We start from the raw sequence: 24,548 nt of genomic DNA, 5'->3' as shown, positions 1-24,548 counted from the left end.
CATGGTGTTGTGTGAACCATTTGAGTTGTCACACTTGGGGCACTAGGCACTCCAGGTTCATGAAGACACGTTACATAAAAAAGGTATGTATTCTATCAATTTTATTACCCAAGTATATGATATTTGTATGCTAGTATAGGGTAATATCTTGGAAACTTCATATTTGCATGTATAATAGAGAAAACATAGATCCAAGGTATTTAGGGTTGTATGTGCACCATAGGATGTTGTAGTATACTAAAACCCAACAGTGGTATCAGAGCCATGGGTTGTTTTTTGTTATATTGATGCAAATGTTTTATTTTCAAAGTTGGAAAAAAAAGAAAAAAAAACATGACATTTGTCAAATTTTAAGATAATTACTTGTTTATGTGAAAAACTAATTATTTGTAAAATTTGAATCATTTGCTATATGTGAAACATCCCAAAAATACAGTCTGAAAAATTCGTTTTAAAATAGTAATAAAACCATATTCATCAATCGTCATATAAGAATCATAAAAAATATATCTCAAAATATCTTAACAACTATCAAATATATCAGAGTATAAACATCCCAAGCTGAACAAATGGTGTGTGCACTGAAATATTCCCGAGCTCCTCTTTTGAAAACTGAGTACCTGAAACCAAAACTGAAAACCGTAAGCACGAAGCTTAGTGAGCTCCCCCAAACTACCACATACCATACAATAACATATAAAGCATCTACTGGGCCTTGCCCCCTGCATCGGACTGAAGTCCGGAAACTAACCAGGGCCTTGCCCTCTGCATCGGACCGAAGTCCAGAAACTGCATCGGACCGGAGTCCGGAACTAACCAGGGCCTTGCCCTCTGCATCGGACCGAAGTCCGGAACTAACTGCATCGGACCGAAGTCCGGAACTGATTGGGACCTTGTCCCCTGCATCGGACCGAAGTCCGGAACTGACTGAACATAACATAGCATAAACATATCAACTAGCATGAATACATATACTGCATACTGCATCGGAACAGAGTCTGGAACACATAAACACAAAACATGCTTGAATGAAAAAGACATCAAGCACTCTAACTACTGCATCGGACCGAGGTCCAGAACTAACTGAACATAGCATAACATAATCATAGCATATAATATAAACACATATACTGCATACTGCATCGGACCATAGTCCCGAACACATAACTCATACCATGTCTGTATCACAAAGACACCAAGCAAACTGAACTACTGCATCGGACTGAAGTTCGGAACTACTACTAACTAAACGGGCCGGCATTGTGGCCGTAGACCCGTTCCTACTGGAAGGAAACTCACCTCACACTGCTGAAGTCCCGAAGACACAATCCCACACTCCTGAAGTCCCGCATACTCAACCCCAGCTGCTGGATGACAGATTCCCGAACTGTCAACACCAAATAACACCCACTTAATAATTGGGTTCTAACGCATAACTATAAATACATGTTTTGGATAATTACTACATTACCCCCAGCTTTGCTTACCCAAGCCCAAGGCCCAATCCATAGGCCCAAAGTCAACTAGGGATCAAAGCCCAACATATGGCCCAATTTTTCAAATTAGGCCCAAACCTCTACATGGACTTCCCTTAAGGCCCAATTGATCAGTCCAGTCCAACATGTATCATTCTAGGGCCCAATATCATACAACCATCTAGGCCCCAACTATGGTCCATCTATGGTCCAATTTTCCAAATTGGGCCCAATCCTTCATATGGGCCTTACCCTAAAGCCCAACTAATTACTCTAGTCCATTTGATTATTCTCGGATGACCCAACACAAAGCCCAAGTGAAATTAGGGTTTCACATCAAATGATAACTAGGGTTAAGTGTTTCTTACTTAACCCACTAAGGACTTAACACACTAGGGACTTAATCCATTAAGTCCATTATTGGTTAGATTAATTTCTGCCAATGATTTTTATTTAATATTTCACTTATTAAATAATTCTCGTGTGTCCTGATAAATTCCCAAATATTAATATTTTCTCAATTAGCTCATTAAGGACTTAGTCCATTAAGTTCTTTACTCTACTAGATAAATGGCACGGAATAGTTTGGGCTTAATTCACAATCCAGTCCCAATGGCCCAAAAGTGGGTCCAATAGGTCTAAGGCCCAATACTCATAATTAGGGTTTTCTAAACCCTAATTAGGGTTCCTCACCCAAACGTGGCCCAATAGGCCCAAATTAACCTCTAAGCCCATTAGGGTTTTTGCTTGTGGGGCACCACCCACTACCACCTCGGGTAGTGGTGGTAAATGGCGGCACACGGCGGCGGCCACCACCCTAAGGTGGTGGTTTTCCATATCTTTTCATTAATATTTTGGAAATTACAATTACAATGCTTTATACACACACACTAACTAACTAACACACACAGACACAACCACCCTAGTGGTGGTCGGCGGTGGTACAAGGCGGCAGCCACCATGGTTGGCAGCCATGGTGGGCATCTATTCCGTTTTCTGGCCATTAACACCTTCTACAACAAAACACCCACACGCCTACAAGATTCTATTTGCACAAAGGTCCAGCCACCCTCCCTTGGTGGCTCACGGTGGCGGCAACAACACTAAAAAAAGCAACATCAGCGACAGTTTTGATGCTAGCCACCACCTAATGGTGGTGGCGGTGGTCTTTCTTGTCCCTCATCCGAGCAAACGAATAGCAACCACACGCAACCACGATCCGGAGACTGAAACTTTCCCAACTCAGCCACCATGGGTGACAAACGATGGTCGGAACCCAGAAACGGCGATTCTTCTGCAGCAACATTGCAATGGTGACTTTCCTCGACAGTGTGGCGGTCGGCGGTGCTCATTGGCGAGGCAACAGGCGCCCTGCTTGGTCGGAACAGCGAACGACAACAGTCTTCACGCATGGCGGTTGGCTTGGGTGCGCAACGACGGATGAACTCGGCTGGGCGGCGACTGAGGAGATCTACAGCCCTCTCATTGACATTCATGGCTCCGACTTGGTCACCAATGGATGTCCCGACAGTAGAAGGAAGCAAGGTGGTCGGGCTCGGAGGTTTGAGGCCTTTGCGGCGGTGGTGGAGGAAGTATGGCGGCACCGGTGGGAGTCATAAGGTTGGCGGCTGGAGGATGATACAGCCGACATCACATCTTTAGGTTTAGGGTTTCTTAAGACAAATATATACCCGATGCCTCTCAAAACATTTCCCATATTAACATAATCGATCCCTCCTTCCTTCTTTTCTTTCAAAATAAGTTCATATGTTACACTTTTAACCTTGCCTTCCGAAATCTTTACAAACTGAATCCAAAACTTACATTTTAAGCCCTGATCCCATAAATTTCTTTCATAATAGATCCCTGCATTACCAATAAACCCTTCAACCTTCAAATCTTTTCAATTTAATCCCGAACTTACTCTTTTAACCCCCGACTTCTAAAATTCTTCACAAATTAGTCTGAGACTCACATTTACTAATTTATTTAAATAAACGGGGCGTTACAATATGAGTTGAATTAGGTCAAATTTAGTAAAAGATAAAATTATATGATTATTTTATTAGTTTTAAAAGTTTGATCTAAAGAGTTTTTTGAAACCTCCATAAGTTATGGATATGAAAAGGTTTTACAAAAAAACTGATTCAAAGTTTTTTATGGAGTTACAAAACTTGGTCTGAATGTTTTAAACAATTCCATAACCTGCTCTTGAGTTATGGAACATGAAAAGTTTCATCATAAAAGAAACATTAAACTCCATAAGTTATGGAATCCAAAAGTTTTTTTTTTTGTGTTACCTTGTTTTATGAGTTATTTTTTAGATTAATGAAAAATATGTGTTAGTAGTTTTTCAATCAAAATTGATCTAAAAGTTTTTCATAAAATGTGTTTTTGTAACTTGTCTTCAAGTTATATGAAAAGTCACATTTATGAATCTTAAAAACTCATAAAAATGTCTTAGGCTACAAAAAAATGAAGAGTCTTTCCTTATAAATAGTTTTTATGGCTCCATAACTTGTCCTCAAGTTATGGATGTCCAAGAGTCTCTTCATTAAAACTTTTAAAGCTTTAATTAAACTCATAAGTTATGAAAATCCAAGAGTTTTGAATAGTTTCAAAACTTGCCCTCAAGTTTTGGAATTTGTAAAGTTTTCTCATGAATACTTTAGTTCCAAGTTAAGCCCTTAGAATTTTAAAAGTTAAAAATTCAACGCTTATACTTTATAATATTATAAGTTAATAATATTTATATATATATGTATAAGCGAAATTCATCTTACCATTAGTACGCCTCATTCACGAAGCCGGCCTAGAAGGGGGTATAAGGTTACTGCCTATAAAATGGCAGTTTAATGGGTGCCCACTCTCACCCACCGCTTCCTTGACTGGTGGAGGGTCATTAGCCAAACAGGTAGAACAAGGACTATAATTTTCCCTTCATTAAAAGTATTAATGATAAATATAAAGTAACTAAATGTTTTTTATAATTCCCAATCTTAGTTACTTTAGGAAAATGTGAATAAGGTGCTAATCCATGAAATTACACTTTGCACTTTGTTTAAGTCGGTTAGTGGAGTGTGTGTGGTTAACCGGCACAGTAGCTTGATTTAACAAGGTAGGAAAAGGGTAACTTAATATTTATCATAGCATCGGTGGAGCGCGTGTGGTTAACCGGCACATCGATTGAGGGGTAAACACTTAAGGGTACCAAGTGATTTGCATGGTTACTTCACACCTTGTTCTGTGATCCTCGGCATCCCAGTCACAAAACCTGAAGGGCACACTCGAGATTGAAACATGCCATTGAGCAGTTCAATGAATCTCAAAAGATCTAGGAGTTTCAAATCCAAGTAAAACCTAATTAAATTATTTCGTTTTCATGGTGGAAATTGGTGAATCGTCATTCGCCTACCTTCAAATATTTTATAGCTTGGATTACGACATCCCTCTTCCAAGTTATGAAATATTGTGTTGGGTCCTAGCCTTAATATTTCATATTGGGTGTTATATTAAGGAATTTAGATCAACTATCTTGAATATCTCCCAAAAATATGTCTAGTTCAGACATCTATGATCCTCACAAATCTCTTGGAACTTAACTTCCTCCACCTCCTCCACTTATTCTCCCTAACCCACAAGTTCTAGGTCACTTAAACCCTATTGGCAAGGCAAGGTCTAGGTGTGATCACATCTTGAAGATGAAGTCACATATTGACAAGCCGGGAGATTTGGGTGTCAAAGTCCTGAGAAAGTTGGTGGTTCAATCACTTTCTAAGTCACATAGTGAGTTATCTTTGGGACTACTATGAAATAGACTATTCGTCATGATTTACTAAAGTTTAGTAAATATGGTTATACTTACAGGCTTAACTGTAATTCTGATACATTGGAAAAATTTTGATATATATAAAAAAGAATGAGAAGAATCAAATTAAGCATAAGAAGAGGAGCTATGAATTGTTGAAGTGGTCAAATCATGAAGATGAGTCATACTTCATTCCAAAACAAGTCTTAGAGTCATACTCCAAGACTGTAAGTTGAGTGACATATCCTTAAGAAAGGTTTAAAACACTTTTCAAATGTAAGAGTAAAAGTGTCCTACTCTTGTACATTTGAAATTGGCAAGTTGTGATGTTTTGGATAAAACAAAGACCAACTTAGGCCAATTGTGTGAAGCATTTGTCTTGATAAAGAATCCCCACTATCTCTTGAATAATTAGCAAGATATTCTTATATGTCAAGAGGATAGTGGGAGTCTTAAAGATCCTGAAAGGATAATCAATAATAAAAACTTGTAAGTTTATCGCTAGCACAAGACGTGAGGTTTATAACCTATCGTGGTGACATATTTCTATTTCTGTGCCCATTCCAGTTAAAGTTGGCTTTGCATATGAGTTCTTAGAGTTCTCAATTGGTTGCACAACAACTTGGAAGCAATGGCAGACCCTTGAGCTTCCAGATGGCAAGAAATTAAGATTGAGTTCAGTTCATATGAGTTTGGATTTGTCATTATCCTTTTCTTGTGACTATGGTTTTGACAATTCATATGGATAAGAACACATACGCCATTAAATCTAAGTGTCATAAGGTTTCTCTCCGATTCATGAAAATGATGGTGAGGAAACACTTTCACTAAGTAGTTTTTAACTAGATAACAATTGTGATATTTGCATTCTCAAAGTCGTTTGTGGAGCGTGTGTGGTTAACCGGCACACTAACATGGACTTGTGAGAAGTGGCAAAGGTCTAAACAATCGAGACTATGATTATGGCATCCCTTTTCATAGTTCTTAAATTATTTAGACACACCTATGAGCTATCTAAGATAAGGTGTATGATATTGATAAAGTTTTATCAAAGCAATCTAGTATCAGAAATCTGAACTTTGGTAAGAAAGTCAATAAAGTATTGTTTTTCTAGAAGTCTAGTTGATTTCTGAGTACATGTCAAAGCTAGTGGGAGCATAAGTGTTATGCTAATAATCATCATGTTAGTGGGAGCATGATAATTATGGTAAGTATTTCAAGTTAGCAATGTTAATTTTAGAAAACAAAAGTTTCCATTCGTGAGGCTGCAGGGGTTGAAAAAGTTGTTTTGCTATAATTAAGGGAGAGGAAATTATACTTCATTTCAATTATAAAAGTTTAGATTGAGATTTTAATCAAATATAGTCAAGAATATATATATATATATATATATATATATATATATATATATATATATATATATATATATATATATATATCATGTTGGAATGGCTCAACATAAGGAAATTCTATATATGGGTTCATTATTTGCGTTCTAAAATTCGATTATGATTACGACATCCCTTTTCATAATCTGAATTATGAGAACTTGGCAAATAGAAATGGCAATATTATAGAAAAATACTGGTTTAGTCTTTATGTGAGATATCATGAATTGTGTCCCGTATGCTTCAGATATAGGATCGATTACATGTGTTGTATTCATCCTTTCTAAAATTTTCCGAATGCCTGGGGCATTAAGAAGGGTAAAGGTCTAGAATTGGATATCACTAAAAGGATTAAGCAATTGTTGAGGACAATCTAAGGTTTACCAAAGATTGGTTGCTCATGGACAGTTGGAAGTATAGTGTTAATTGTTGGAAGGACCGTATTGACATATTCTGAAAAAAGGCAACTCTTGTTCAAAAGTGATAGTCAAAAGGGGAATATGGAAATGATCCCATAGGTGGAATTTGTTCAATAAATCTGTGTGAGATTAGGAAACTTAATACAAGAAGGATGTTTCTAAGGAGTTGATCTCCTTTGGAATGCTCTATAATGTTTGTTGTCAAGTCTTTGTGACTTTGTGCATAATCATTACAAGAGGATCAATGCATATAAGTTTAGAATCTAACAGATTTCAGTAAATGGCATGAATTTGGAATTCTTGCATTTGCAGTAAGGAATTGGGAGTGTGAAATGAGAATCATTGGAATTATGTTCAATCGATCTCTTTCATAAAGTAAAGATCATAGACAAACATAGAGTGCATACTTGGTGTATGGCAAAGCTATTGTTTAGAAAAAAAACATAGTGTACATGCTTGGAGCATGGGACAACTAGTGTTTTTAATTCAAGTATAAAGTTGATAAAAACAAAACAATGAATAATGAGTAATCAGTATGGTTTCATTTTGCATGTTTTGACTTCCAGAATAACTAGGTCGTTCTTCCTGATTGATTAAGTTATTCAAACCATCCATAGTCGGTCATATGTTGGAAGTATATATGAATCAAGACTGTCATGGGTTGGCTTGTAGAGGTCTAAGTTGTTGGACAAAGTGGTGCTACAACACTCATGAGTGCTCATAAGTTCTGAGTATTGGATTCAACCCGCGCTCATTTGAATCACTTCTTGGATTTTATCACAAGTGATAATGAAACGATAATATCTTATATTCTTCAAACCTAGAGATATGAGTTTTTACTATGAGTTGGTTGTACATTGATTGCACGAAACCGCATTGGTAACTCGATGTTATAAAACATGCCTTTGTGTATGATTCAGCAAGTAGTAGAACAAGCCATTTGAGTCGAAGTTTATCCATTCCTTTTATCTTCGGGATAAAAGCGATATTTGTGGGCCCCTCGATGATTTAATGATGATACATGTGAGTGCTTGGCCAAGCCAAGACTGATTTGATTTGTTCAATCAGTTAGTCGTCATAAATCTGAAATCAGGAAACAACAAATGGACAGAGAGAATGATTAATAATCCATGTCTCAGTCCATATGATATCTATAATGGAGGAATATAAGATCACTTATCTAATGGACAAGTCATTAACAAAGGTCAGAGATCATCGTCAAGGTCAGAGTTCGACGGAAGCTTTTGATAGCTACGATTGCCAATCGGTTCTTGAAGTCATACGCAATAATAGTTTTAGACTTATCCAAGTGGGAGACTATTGGATTAATGTCTAAGTCCATAACTATAATTGGTAAGACTTGACCTGACCCGGCATGATCCATTTAGGTTGCATGGCATCGGGACAATTGGATAGACAAGATGAGGAAAAAGGATACTAGTGATTTTATATTAATATATTGTAAGTTGTAATATATTAATATATAATCATATTATTTAATTAGTATTGATCAAGAATTAATTTATAATTAATTAAGTTATCAAAAGGAACTAATTAAATATGGACTCTTAGATATATATGTGTGATGGGCCAAGTTCATTTAAGTTGGGCTAAGCTTTCATGGATAGTCCATGGAGTGTTTAACCCATGGATCATAAGAAATGAAAGGTCATGGGTATTAGGGTTTAAACCTAATCTCCACACTATATAAAGAGGTCCTTGGTTGGTGAAATTGGCACAAGTGTGGGTACACTAAGAAGGGCTAGCCGATTTCACTAGAGAGAACCAAAGTATCCTTATTCTCAAGGTTATTCCAAGTGTTCATGGTGTTGTGTGAACCATTTGAGGTGTCACACTTGGGGCACTAGGCACTCAAGGTTCATGAAGACAAGTTACATAAAAAAGGTATGTATTCTATCAATTTTATTACCCAAGTGTATGATATTTGTATGCTAGTATAGGGTAATATCTTGGAAACTTCATATTTGCATGTATAATAGAGAAAACATAGATCCAAGGTATTTAGGGTTGTATGTGCACCATAGGATGTTGTAGTATACTTAAACCCAACAATAATATCTTATAACGCATAATGTAAGGGTATTTTGGGAAATCACTGTTTGGGCACTGGCTGATTGTACACACTGCTCCTTTTTTCTTTTCTCAAAATCTTTTACTCTTCTTAGAAAAAATGTTTCTTTTATCAAAAAATTTCTCAAATCCTCTGTTTGAGTTTAGATACGCACGAAGGTGCATCCGAATCCCTCAAACCAAGGCTCTGATACCAACTTGAAACAACGTGGAAATTTAAAACAATTTTTCATTTTTCAAACATAACATATCTCATATAAATCATCTCAAAACTCAAGTGTATCAAATGTTATCACGGTAAAACATATCCCAGAATCTCAAATACAAAATCCTTCGTCAGTGTGTACAAATCATGTCGACGCCTTCCCACGATCCTCGCTAGTACCTGAAACACATATCACATAACACGGTAAGCATAAATGCTTAGTGAGTTCGCCAAAATACTTCATACATCACATAATCCACTCAAAGCTATAGCTCTACAAGACCTTCCAATCAATATGTCTCGGGGGCCTTCCAGTCCCACAATCTGAGTAGACCTTCCGGTCCTACTTTGTCGACCTTTCGGTCCATAACATATTGACCTTCCGGTCCATCCACTGCTGACCTTCCGGTCCATACCCTGTTGACCTTCAGGTCCATACCATACTCATAACATACATAACATATCACATAGAAACATCTATCACATACTCGTCATAATACATAAGACCTTCCGGTCACACATAATTATCATTATAGGTAAGGTATAGTGAAAAGACTCACCTCGTATGATGTCTAGTAACTCACGTGCTCGATATCCCCAAACTCGAAACAATGACCTAGCCCCCGCCTAATTACATAAAGTAATTATCTCAAATCAATAACGGCTCTCAAGGCTAGACCAATCCCTTCCTATGTTCTCTCAGAAGGCTAAAAGACCATTTTACCCCTCTAATGGTCCAAAAATCCACACGTTGATCAAACCTTAAAAGTCAACTATAAGGAGTTACGGTGCGCGTACCAGCTCTATACGCAGGGCGTACTCTGTGGTCATCCAGAATCGGGGTACTCGACTACCTACGCGGCTCATAATGGTATTACGCCCAATGTAATTCCCAGTTTCATACTTTCATGATTTTTGTTCTGAATAGATTAAGACATAAGCTCATATCTCAGATCCAGGCACTCCACTGTCTCTTAAGCCATAAAGTCGAAACCTTTAAGCCTTTGCATGGCTGTAAAAGTCACCAATCACTTCAAACACATATCCTCTTTCCCCATTAAGCCCTAATCTCATGCATGACTTAATCTTAACGTCCAAGATTGGATTTTTATGGATCTACAACACAAAATACACTGAAATGGGGTAGATCAAGGTCCATGGAGATCCTTTTCTCAAAAAGTAGCCACCTGTGGGACTTAAACCCTAAAAATGCTCCTATATGATGTTCATAACAAAAGAGTGGTAAAGTTTGAAGCTTTTTACCTTTGTGAGAAGCTCCTTACTCAGCTTAGCTCAGATCTAGAAGCTTGGACTCCAATCTTTCCTCTTCAAGGCCCTTTCTTCTTCTTCTCAAGCACACAAAGACACTTTCAAGCTTAAAAACACATACACACAAGTTTAGAACGAAGGTTTAGCTCTTTTAGGGTTTCACTCACTGGAAATGGTGGCTGGGATGGAGGCCATAACATTCCTTTTATAGTGCTCAAGTCCCATTTAGGATTTCATGTCAAAGCCTAGTACGCCCAACGTACACTATGGTACGTCCAGCGTATTGGGTAGCATCCACATCAAGATCACACTCATGAGTACGCGGATCGTACTCTTCAGTATGCCCAGCGTACTCATTTGCTACAATTTCCTTCCATGTGCTAGTTTTGACAACTTGGAAAAGAAGAGGGATTAAATAGTTATACCTAATTTTTGGATGTTACACTGTGTGGCGGTCCAGTTAGGCCAAAGGCCTGGAGAGCAATCCAGATAGGCTGTAGGTCCGGTGTGGCGGTCCAGATAGTCGGTAGGCCCGGTACAGCGGTCTAGTCAGGCTGAAGGCTCATGTATGCATACGGTTATTTATATGGTTGTATGATGGTACTTTGGGGGAACTCACTAAGCTTCGTGCTTATAGTATTAGTTTATTGTTTAAGGTACTTCAGACGATCGTGACAATTCGAAGGCGTGATCGTGCACATCCTCTTGGTTTTAGTGATACCGATTTGGGGACACTCTGATATATTATTTATATGTTTTGAGAATAATGTTTTGTAAACGAATGGCTTTGATTTGGATGGTATCTGAAAAGAATGATTTTATTTGATTTAAAAATGAAAATTTTCTTGTGATTTTGGGGATGTTATAGTTATGGCTCCTATGCTTGTTGGTAAGGGTAAGTAGGATGTTGACTGGGTTCCTGAAGGTCAATGGGGTGATGGTCATGTGCTTATAGACCCAGCGGGTGCTGGTTTGAGAGTCTTCATATCTGTGGTTGAATGAAAATAACAATAAGGAGCCATGAGCTTCTCATTCCAATGGTTCGATGGTGTCAATCCGTAATGTGAACCATCATGGATTTTACTTATGAGTGTTGGGCCGACAGTTATGCTGTGGAGACCCGTGTGTTTGTTCATTGGTCTTTGTCATAGTTTTGTATTTTGAGCAGTATGGAGATACTGCTGATAGATCAGTAGCCAAAGGATTTGGGTCGGACTTTGATAGTATTTTGACTTATTGGAAAATTCATGATCATTTATCGGCACTTCCTCGTGGAGTTTTCTTTAGGATTTTTTTAGTTGTTGCAAGAGAATTTTTTAGTTAGTTGAGATGCTAGTGATGGAGTTCATTGTAGGGATCTTGGATGACTTGTTAGATGGTTATACCCTGAGCGTATGGGGGTGTGGATGTCACCCGATATTTTCTTCTGAATTGACCATTGTTACACTCATGGAAGTGGTGGGATAGTAATGACTTAAAGCCAAGTGTGTATTTTAGAACTTTTAGGAGATTTATGGATTTAGGATGAGTTGAATTTCTTGATCTAAATGTTTTAAGTGTTATTATACAAGGATTAGTAGTGTTCCTGGTCAAAGACTTAGGTTAAGGATGATGAGTGGATGATCATCAGCTATTATGTATGTCCCTGGAGTTTTAGGTTGATCGGTTCCTAATTTAGTGAGGTATAAATAAGTTGAGTTGGAGCTTTGAGATTTTTCCATTTTGAATAGTTCACTACGAGCAGGGTCGCACTGTTGGCGGAGAGAGATAGTTGTTACAGTTGAATGTTTTCAAGTGTTTGGATTGTTTGTTGACATCAGTTGGGTTATGCATGGTCTCTCAAGTTTTCAATTTAGATGTGTTGATGTGATGAAGTGATGGGAGGGAGCATGTGAATTGTATTGGTCTAGTATCCAGGAATTCTAATCGAGTCAGATTTCAAGGATGAAATCCAATTTATGTGGGGGAGAATTGTAATACTTAGTTTTCGTTATGTTCTAATTTTTGGACATCGGGCTGGAATTTAAGCAAGTAAAGGATTTGGGCTTCAAGGGAATAGATTTTAGACCCTTTCGGATGTTGATAATGTTGGATTAAGTGATTAGAGCATTTGATTTGTACTTTGAAGAAAAAAGCTAAAATTGGAAAACTGATATTTTGGGCTTCTTTCATGAATTAAGGATTTTACTTTAATATGTTTTTAGTCAAAAGTAACTAGATATAATTGTGGGGATCTTCAATAACTATCCATGCATTTAAAGAACATTGAAAGTAGAGTTGAAACGAAGAATTTACGACAGTGTGAAGTTGAATTGGAAATTGGGAATTTTGCCCTACGATGAGCGTAGGAAAGACCATACGTGTAACACCAGCCAAATTGAGGTCAAAATTAAACTTTTCTAAAAACAATAATTGGGATAAACCAAGTGCTAGATATCATAACAAGGTTCCTAAAAATATAAAGAACACTAAAATCCGAGTTATAACGAAGAAGTTATGACCAATCGAAGATCCGCGACAATACCGGTAAAACACTGTTAAGCCTAAAACTAGAAATTTCAATGAAATACTTATTAGCCTTAGGTATCTAAATAAAAGTCGTAGATATCATGAAACCGTGAACAAACATCAAAAGAACACCCAAATCAGACTTTGTATGAGGAAGTTATGATTTTTCGAAGTTTCGGGATAACGGTAGACAACTAAAAACTCGAAATAGAGATCGAGCGATTTTTAGCCAAAGCAACCTAAATGAAAGTTGAAGGTCTCGACGATAGCAATACAACGGTAAAAAGACAGACGAAAACGGATGTCGGATGAAGAAGTTATGGATTTTTAACAGACTTTTCTAGTCCCGACCTGTTAAAAATATATTTTTAAAAATAAATTCAAAACTAGCCGACGGAATCTAAATGAAAGTTGTATAGTACAATCTCACCTACGCATGGATATAAATAATGCCAAAATCGGAGATTGTACGCAAAAGTTACGGAATTTAGAAGTTGGGAAAATCCATTTACGCCCCGCGTAAAGGATTAAGCGCCGCGTACCAGAGGATAAGAACCTCGTCCCATCGGCCACAGGCTCTCCCATCGCACCTCCCATCCGAAGTGCGTCATGCATGATGTCCGGTACGCCCAGCGTAACCCGGAGGTATGCCCTGCATACGCGAGGGTTCCAGCCCCTATAAAAGGGATGCGAGGGTACCGAATTTCTTTTCTCATTTTCTCTCATTCTCTTGCGTTTTTACCTCGTTTTGCGTGCGAGAAATATCCCGAAGTCTCGATTTTCATATCCAAGTCCCGAAGGAAGTTTTACGATCCCGAGATTCCCGAGAATCCTGAGAAATCCGTTTTCTCTTGTCGAAGTTCTGCTCGATTATTGCTTTATCTTCATCAACCAAGTGAGTTCATACCCCATTTCTATGTTTTTAAATACTTTCTAAAATGTTTTTAACACATTATGGGGTAGAATACAAGTAAACACACGGTTAATCATGTGTGAAAACAACTATCTTTCGTTATACCTTTCATATTGTTTTTAATACATATCATATGGATCTGTTGACATGCAAAACATCTTACCTTACTTTACCCTCTCGGAATGAAACATGATTATAAATACTATAAGCTTATTTATACGTTTGCATCATATCAAGGGTAACCATTTTCAGTATACCATTTTTTTTATACAAACAAGAACATCCACCTTTTATTATGCCTTTGTTAACATTATGAAAAAGGATAATCATTTCAGAAACTACATTATTCATTTTAATACGGGACTTAATTGAAAATCTGTGAGACATCCATCTTCATTATACCTGTTAAGGTACCGCTAGAAGTCCTGTTTTATAACCAGAATCTCCCGTCTGGAGAACGTGACAAGTGTGTATAGATCTATACGGGACTAATGATCTCACACCCTGACTGCTAGCTACAGTCCCCGGGGTGACAAGTGTCATCTCATTTCGACGCCTGAAGAACGTTGCTACAGGCAAATTATGATAATACGGTTATAAAAACCTACTGGATAGACAATTATTATGGTATTATGTTTTTCACGGGAAAAGTAACAGATACAGTTCTTTTCACATTCAAATACAAATCTTCTTATATTTTTGCTTAATAATAAAACTATACATCATTCTTTTGAGTATGTCATAGTTGCTTATAGGTTACAGTTTTGTTCATTTGAGACTGCATTTCACTTTTAGGAAAATATAGGATTTTCCTGGCTCAAATACATACAATTTATACAACAATCATTCATACTCATTTCATACAATTGTTAGAAAATATCGGATTTTCTGGAAAACATACTCGAATTTTCAAATGGCATACATTTTCTCAAAACACTACTTATGAACTCACCAACTTTATTGTTGACACTTTTTCTTTGAAATAACTTGTATTCTCGGGGAACCGCTAAGCCAGGTTAGCGACTACGTTTGAAGGCTAACACACCGGCGTTAGTAACATATTTTGGATCACCATATTGTATTTAATATTTAAACACGTAACACATAAAATCATGTAAAATTTTCAAATATATTTATATTATGGTGGTGTGTATTCTCTTTACTATTCAATTGTTATGATACTGTACCAGACGTCCTCCGCCCCCGAACATTTCCGTCGTTCAGGTTCGGGGGTGTGACAGATTTGTATCAGAGCATTGTTTATAGTGAACTAAGTATATCAAAACCATTTTTTGATATACAACTATAAACACAACTGGGCAAAAACACTCTGAGTGAGATTTATTGTTTTAAAAAGAAACTTTTATAAAGTATACATGCATACATTATATAACAGGGTCAATATCGTAATGAAAACAATATAGAAGTATTATTGATGAGTTGTGCAATATAGGAATGCCTTGGAATATGTAATCGGGACTGGGATGAATATAGCCTGATCAACTATATTTTTCCAAGATCCGACCAGCATATGCCAGGGGATAGCTACAGTGGACAACAAGTCTAAAACTTACCAAACTAATAAACCTTAGAATCAAACATAACGTTCAGAATACTATAGGAGTATTTTATGCATACAATAGTTTAACTTGGATGTTCAACCTTATGTGCCTTAGTTCTAGACAATCCTTATATCCCCACTCTCGTACAGACGCAATGGTCGGGTTCCATCTACCAGGTGATCCCTACTACCCGAACCAAGACAGTGAGGGATGGGTAGAGAATGATCCAAAAGAAGGAATGCAAGAAGAATCAGACCCAGATCCCAAGGAAAATAACCTACCCTTAGTGACTCCGATCCAAAATCCTAATCCTCAACCAGAATTTCATGGCTCGACACCTCTATGGCCCCAGAAGTACGCCCTGCGTACACCGAAGATGTCGACACTCGCAGCAAGTGGCTTCGGATGACGAACGCAGTGACGAATTCGGACCAGTACGCCCCGCGTACTCTGAGGCTCCAGCCTCCTATAAATAGGATGCGAGGGCAGCCGGTTCTTTTGTTCATTTTCTCTCTTCTCTCTCCTGTTTTGCATCGTTTTGCATGCCAGAAATACCCCGAAGCCCCAGTATTATTCTCGATCCCCGAGGCAAGTCCCGAGATCCTGAAGATCCCGAGAAGTGCGGTTCCCGAGCCGAAGCTCTGCCCTCGAGAAGTTCGATTTTTGTGAAGATCTTCCAAATCTGCTGAGGATTACTACTTCTGCAAGTCGTAGTGCTGTCTGATCATCTTCTGATCAAGTGAGTGTGTAGTTACTTTCTTCTAACACATAAATATTAAGTATTTTCTATAAAATACGTGCTATGTGTATAATATAAAGTTGTTTATATGTGTGAGTGTATACTACCTTTCATAAACACGATAATAATACAAGTATGGTTTGAGTGTATTAAGTATATTGTTGTTTATATGTGTGAATGTGTATTCACTTTCTTCTATCTCATATATATGATTTATTCTCTATGAAATACGTGTTATGTGTGTGTGTGTGCCTCATCTGTTATGTGGAATATGTATTGATTAAAGCATGCTATACAGGTTTTTAAACTATGTATAAAAATGTATATTTTATCTACTAATATGTTGGGTAGAACATGGGTAGATAGTTGGTGTGTAATAAACAGATGAGAGGCCTCGTTGTTGTTTGATTTAGTCATCTAGCGGAGTTTAGATGACGACCACGGACTTTTCTAGATAGTCTTGTGGAAACATTAGCAGGTTCGCCACCTGTAGGTGTTAATGAACTTGGGTGTTCATTCGCTGTACTCCATCCCCCTCATGGTTGCCTTATTTGACTTATATTGTTGAGGAACCCCCGAAGCATGTGTTGTCGCCCCGATGAAATATTCTTAGACTAGGTCCCTTATGTTAGTTGTTTTAGGGACATAAAGTGAGAATAACGGGAATGGGTAATTGGGTTATTGTTGGTTGGTGGAAATTAAATAAGATTATTTATTGTGGGTTGAAAACCCTATATGCTCACCAGGCTCCCAAGCCTGACCCACTTAGTTTTATTTGAATTACAGGAAGTGGCACGAGGGCATAAGATGGATGAACCATCAAGTTGTTTTGTTTACAAGTCTGTATATGTCACAGTGTCGGACCCCATTGCGGCGATGAGACAGTTGTCTGATGTGTAGGGTTGTTTCTTCACGTGTTCTTGTCCAAATGACCAGAAGGTCAAGTGTGCCATGAACCTTCTCATGTTGGGGGCAGGGGATTGGTGGAGACTAGTGACTAGTCTTATACTCTTGAGCAGAGGGCTGTGATGACTTGGGAACAATACATAGAGATGTTCCGTTCAAGGTATGTTCCCCTGGTAGAGAGGGAGAAACTGGCCTAGGAGTGTCTGGATCTAAGACAGACGAACGATTTGGTGACGGAAATCACCAAGATGTTCATTGAGAGAGCTTTGTTCAGTCCTGAGTTTGTTGCTTCAGAGCAGGCTCAGATGACTCGGTATTTGAGCATCATCAAGAAGAATATTCAACAATTCGTGTCCATCTAGCGCTATGGTTCTCTCACTGAGCTTCAGGATGCCACAATGAGGCGATGGATTGAGATAGGGACCCAGGAGAGGGAGCAGTGTCAGGCTCCGGATCAGTCCCAGCTTGCAGCGAAGTGGTTCAAGTCTGCCGGCCAGAGTTGCGGATCAGAGGGAGGCGCGGATCTATTCCATATCGTCGGTGTGGCGAGGAGAGCCATTTTGGTAGAGACTACAAGCGGAGTGTGCGAGTTGGTTTTCATTTTGTTTAGGAAGGCCACATTATAGCTCACTGTCCTTTTCTCATAAAGGCGTTGGATCCTACACCCTTAGCTTGGCAATTACCCGATAGTTGTCAGGGGACCGCCGAGGTCCCAAGGACCAAGATTTGAGTTCGTAGTTCTTCTAGTTAGATGTTGTGGTAGTATTGGTATTTATATGTAATTATGTTTGTGTTTCAAGGTTCAGTTGTAATCTTGGATGATCGGTTGAATGGAATTATCTTATTATCTCTATTCTGATTGAATTCTTAGTATGAATGGATTGATTATCTTTGTCCTCGATTATATGTGTTTTGGAATGTATGAATGATGCATGGATTCAGATCCTATCATGTATCAGGATATCAGGGGTTGGAATCAAGTGGCAGAATTTGAGCTAGTCTTGGTTGCGGAGGACTATGTAGCTCTCAATTTATAGCATATTTCAAGTGGTGGAGATTAGAACCTCGCGGCAGGGAGACTTTGTGCCAAGATTCGGTTCTCAGTCAGATTTCTCTAAGTTCCAGACTTCTGCGCAACTGCTAAATATTCAGGTTTCACAACAAGATCACCGTCAGTTGTTGGATTTTCCCTTCGATTCGTACTTATCTTAGTCGTGATAACGTCCATAGGGCATGCTTGTGCTTCGGCCCTAAGGTGTTAGGAGCTCAGGTTGAGGGTTTGCTTGCCTGTTATCGTTTGATCGGGGGGGGGGGGGGGGGTGAGCCCCAGTGTTGATGGTTGATAAGTTAGCTGGGTTATCGGAGCAGAGTAAGAGTGTGGTTCAATTCAATAGGAGACCAATTAAATTTCATTGCGGTTATGCCCTTTTGCTATGGGATTTGAGTGTCGGTGTTTGGCCGAGAAGCTCGGAAACCGATCGATTCTACTGATTTTTTTTCATCTTGGTCCCTGTGGAGGAGTGCATCATGAAGTAGAAGCGGGAACTGATTTCAAGGAAGAAATCTAATTTAGGTTGGGGATAATTGTATCATTTTGTTTTAAATAAATAAATAAAATGAGTAAATAAATAAAAAATAATCCATAAAACCCCAAGATGGATTTTTTTTATATTTTATTTTAGCCCTAAGTCGTGTTAAATTAGCAGGGTGTACACCTTGGGGTGTTAAAAGTTATATTTTCTGGTATAGAGGGTCAAAATTGTAACATGTGGACTTGAAACGTAAGGAATTTTGTAGAGCAGGGGATGTAGTGAAAATATTGGACCTTATCTGAACTAATTTGTGGAGTCAGGGACCAAACTTTTAAAAATGTATCAAAGTTTCATCTGAACACGGGATTTGAACCCGTCCCTTTCCCCTCCCGTGTTTAAGGTTCATGTAAACTGAAACCCTAACCCTAACATCACAAGCCGCCACCTTATGACCCCTCCAACTTCTAGCCACCACTTTCTTATTGTCGTCGTGAGCACCAACCGAGTCGAGCAACCGTCGTTATCCCCGCTGTCGGCGAAGACATGATCCAAGAGCCCAACGTCATGTCGCTCAGGGAGATCAGAATCATTGTGGTCGTTGTTGCTGCTGTTCGTGGTTGCTTCACACACAATCTTCTCCGTTTCTTTCATTGTACACCTCAACTCACGTTACATCGCTCGTATTATCAGTGTCGTCGCTGCCGATGCTTCATTCTGTCATTCCTTTCATCGCCCCTCCATCGCCCTCCTCCTCCAAGACCAAATTACAAGCATGGTAGGTGTTTATGCTCGTGTATGTGTGCTTGTTTCAGTATGTTAGGCATGTGTTGTTGGTCGGAGAACTAGAAGACCACCATGGCAGCCAACCATGGTGGTTGCCGCCATTTTTGCCCTTTCTGCCACCACCAGCCACCGTGAGTGGTGGCTGTGTGTGTTATAGTATATATATGTGTGTTTAATGGTTTGAGATAGTATGAGCATTTCTTGGCCGGAGAATTTAAGGTAACCCACCACCACCACCATGAGGTAGTGGCTACCAACTCCTACCGCCATTCTACCACCACCAACCGCCACCTTGGGTGGTTGTGTGCGTATGTGTGTATTGGATGGATGTTTTGTGTGTTTAGGATTGATTTGAAAATGTTTTGGGTTAAAATTTATAAACCACCACCGTTAAAAATGGTGGTTACCGCCTCCTGCAACCATGGACCGTCGCCGACCACCACTGCCGGAGGTGGCAATGGGTGGTGCCCGACCTATTAAGCAATGAATTATCTAAACAATTAACTTAATGAAATGTTGGAATTAATGGATTAATTCCTTAAGGGGTTAAGTATGAAACACTAACCCTAGTTATCATTTTATGTGGAAACCCTAGAATTGGGAATCTCTATTTTGGAAATTATCCGGGCACGTATTTGGGCTATTGATTGGATTATTATTTCACCTGAGAATGACTATGTCAATCCTTAATCACTCATACCCTTAAGTGATTAATTCCTTAATCGGTTAAGTGTTCTTACTTAACCCTAATTTTCATTTTATGTCACTACTAGAATATATGGCTTTAATGACACGCAAAGCATGGCACACACTGATTTATGTTACACAAAAGAGAATGACCTTAAAATAGTGTCATCTCTTTAAAAAATTAAAGGATTTAGGTTACGCATTATTGCATGCCCTTAAATTAGTGTCACAAGAAAAAAAATTAAAAACACGGAGGGCGCTGTATCTTAAATGGGCGTCCTCTATAGGTGTCTCTTTATAATTTTTATAAAACGTGCATTTAATAATAGATACGGGGAAACGAAATCCTGAAAATTTTGAAAACCCGATTTGTTCTTTTCTACCTTTTTTCTATCTTTCATCTTCGCAATCTAGAAATAAAGGGATGATCATCATCCTTTGTTTTTGATCCTCTAATTTTGTGAAACGGTATACTCATTATCGCCACGTTCCATATTTTTGTTTGATAAAAAAGAGGTTTAATTGGCTGATAACAAAGAGGTTTAATCGGCGATGACTACTGCTGCTTCTTTCGCTCGTACTCCGACTACCACCGCCTTCTCTTTCTGGTTGTCGGCATCCATAAAGTCAACAACATGCGTGTCAAAAACAAATTTCTTCTTTTCTCTACCCGGTTTCCCCTCTCATCACACACTTTCTTTCCCGCTTCCAACCCACTTTCCTTGAGACAAACCCACCTCCGCCCACCATCGCCAGCATGCCACCGCCGACCCTCCCTATTGTCACACCTCCTCTAGCTACTTCTATCCTAGAGTCGGTGATTTATGGAATTACGACTTCTAATCCCTCACAACGTTTGTTGCTCTTGATTTTTTGTCATCCTTACAAGCCCTAGGTCCGATTGCAGGCCTTGCGTGTGGTTGTGTTTGCTTATGGAGCAACTGCAGATGAGGCTAGAGTTGCAGGAGCTGATTTAGTGAGCGTTGAGGATCTTATTGAAGGAATAAAAAAGGTAACTTTCACTTTCATTTACTCATATCGTAATATTCTAGTCTTCCTATCTTTCAATTCAATATAACAACAAACCCAGTTATCATATCATGTGGATACCTCCACTCTAAGGCTTTGAACACATGTTTCAGATGAGCTCTAATTCACTGTGAGGGTTTGTTGTCATTAAACCTAATGTCAAATATGTGGATCACGGGGTCCGCTGAACCCGAGGTTAGGTACAAACTGTTGGATTAGTGTCTAAGTCCGTAACTATTTTGGTATGTACTTGACCCGACGGTGCATGGTCCTTTTGGGTTGCCTTCACCAAAGCAACTTGATTGGAGAAATAAATAAAGAGAGAGGTTATTATGATTTATTAATATGTTATAAGAATAATATATTAAAGGAGAAATCATATTTGTTTAATTAATATTGGTCAATAATTAATTAAGAATTAATTTTGTGATCAAGTGTAATTAATTAAACTAGAGGGGCTGAATTGTAATTATGTGATAGTTACAAAATAGGGTAGTGGTTATCCTTGTTAAAGGATGGACGAATTCAAGGATAAGGGTATCCTTAAAATCGTCCAAGGTCCAAAAGATAGGGATTTTCAAGGCTTATCTTATGGTTGCTTGATGGGCAAGTAACTAGATAAGGATAAGGATTGAAACCCTAATCCTAACCCTATAAAAAGACCCCAAGGCTCATGAATTCGTCTAATCCTTCCCAAGAGGTCCTAGAAACGAATTCAATACCTCCCCTCTCTCCTTATACCTTCTCCACTTGCTTATGGCGTTTGTAAGCCATTAGAGGAGTGACACTTGTGACTCTAAGCCTTCCAAAGTCAATTCAAGGAGATTTGGGATTGTTATTGCTACATAACAATCAAGGTAATATCTTAAACCTAATTATATGTTAATATCGATTCCCATATGCTAGAATTAGGGTTTATAGCCTTGGATAACTTGCATGTACAATAGAGAAACCTAGATCCAAGCATCAGGGTTTGTATGAGCACATAAGATGTTCTTAGGACAAAACCCATCACAAACCATCTGGATGGAATTGTAAATCTGTGGAAAATTCAATCGTGAGGGTATGTTCTTTATCTTTTTATCTGTTTCATGTTACTATTTTTGAATTTATATTATGATGCTTCGTTATGTAAGAGACACAAAAGATGATATGTAGACAACACCCGATGGCATGTTTGTAAAATTCATGAACTTTTTGTTCTTAATGTTGACATCATAAATGAAGGCTAAAATAGAACATTATGCAGTTCAATTTGTGTACCAAGCAACACCAAAACTTTAGGTGAAGGAAGGAAAGAAACATATTCTTTGATTTTATAAGTTTCTAATTTGGTGTGTTTTTAAAAAAAATATAGATTAAGTGCATATCTTCTAAGTACAGCCAACTGTTCATCCACCAAACACAAAAGGTAGCCAGAAGACATAGCATGGCATCCACATGGCGGCAACGTATTTTCTCTCTACACTGCTAATGGTGGTGACCCTCAGATATCAATCCTCAACCTGAATAAACCAAAAGAGAAAAACCGTGTAACTTTCCTTTAAGATAAACCACTTGTGAAGGGAATCATCAACATCATATCATTCATGCCATGGGAAGATACTTGTTTTGTAACTAGTGGAAGTGGTCATGATGTGGTTCAATGGAGTGATAAAAACAGGGATGATTCTTGAAAACCAAAAGTGTTGCACAAAAGTATGCATTCTTCAGCTGTTATGGGAGTTGCAGGGATGCAACAAAAACAGATGGTGGTTTCTGTAGGTGCTAATAAAAGGATAATTGGATTCGATTTACAAACTGGAAGAGCGGATTACAAACATCAAATTGAAAGCAATTGTATGAGTGTTATACCAAATCCTTGTGACATCAATCTTTTCATGGTTCAAACCAGGTGAAAATGAAAGTGAAAAAACAGTTAATATAAATTTTTTTTGAATATTATATTAATATTTATATTACAATTTGTATGTATTTGCAGTACTAGAGGTAGATCAGATTGTTTGACATCAGAATAAGGCGAACAGAAGTACATGAATTCGGAAATCGCTAAATGAGCACAAGAAATTTTGACATTCCTAGGTTAGTATCTTTTTTTTAATACATACCTGCAAACTGTTTAAAGCTTATTTGCCAGACCATTCATATTCACCCAATCACTCATTTACATATGAATTTGGTTTTATATTATTTTCTATCATGAATTATGTTTATTTATCTACAGGGTGAAGATAACTCGACAGGGTTCAGTTTCCAAATGACTAATCCTGCTTGTGACATATTATGTGGACGTTATATTCAAACTAAATAAGATTTTAAATTAATGATTGTAAAAAATGTACATGATTGATTATTGTCACGTATGTAATTATGTCAAATTGTTCGCAAATTTTGTTCTTTTTATTTGTGAATTAAGATGACATATATGGTGAATCTTTTCTGTTGCCTGTTTTTATGTATGATACCAAGTAACAAAGCGATTTTTAATTTGGAAAACTGAACTTTATGTATGGATGTATCTCTTCTGGAGCTTTATTTAGGATCTTTAAAGTCTTCATTTTCATACTACATTTATTTTAACTCTAGGGATTTATGTTTGTAGGATTATTCAGGAACAAGAGACTCGAATAGGGTGCCCCAGGTGACTAACTACCATAGAACTTTCTAGGGGACAGTTGATTACATCTGGTGACTCATCATCTCCCTTTCATATTTTTTTTAATTATAAAAAACAAGGAGTCAATAAGGTTTGAGCTGTATTTGTTTATATGAAGGCGATCTGATGGTCTCCATACTATGAGGATCCTTGCTCCAATACCAAATCATGCAATGCAGTGGACTCCTGGATTTCCTACATAGGTATCTTTTACTTATATTTATTCTTATGAGAATATGTTATTTGTATATATATCAACATAAATTTATGTAGACAGAGATGAGAAGTGATCATGTTGCATTGGTTGCTGAGTTGGCTTTCAATAAAGACGCGAATGATGAAACATCACAAGATGTTTAGGTAAGGATCTTTTCATATTCCTTTTATGTTAGTGGCATGTAAATTAGAATATCATGTTAAAGTAACAATAAATGAAGTTTTTGTGATGATTTTTCAACACATGCAAGAACTGATTGTTATTGATGATCTTCTATCTGCTTTAGTTTGGATTGAGGGACGATATATTTCTATCAATAGAGTTGGAGGAAATGATGACTCTTTTATCTCCGATGCTGATG

The 24,548-nt window shown here is 38.0% G+C and overlaps 1 pseudogene; it reads left to right on the top strand.

The window, feature by feature from the left end:
• The first annotated feature begins 2,969 nt into the window (after window positions 1-2,969).
• Window positions 2,970-23,367, top strand: LOC111902189 (uncharacterized; annotated as a pseudogene).
• The last annotated feature ends 1,181 nt before the right edge of the window (window positions 23,368-24,548 follow it).

The sequence above is a fragment of the Lactuca sativa genome, chromosome 9 (genome assembly GCF_002870075.4).
Source record: "Lactuca sativa cultivar Salinas chromosome 9, Lsat_Salinas_v11, whole genome shotgun sequence".
Classification (NCBI taxonomy): Eukaryota; Viridiplantae; Streptophyta; class Magnoliopsida; order Asterales; family Asteraceae; genus Lactuca; species Lactuca sativa.
Note: the sequence above shows the minus strand (reverse complement) of the source record. Positions and strands in the feature narration are given on the sequence as shown.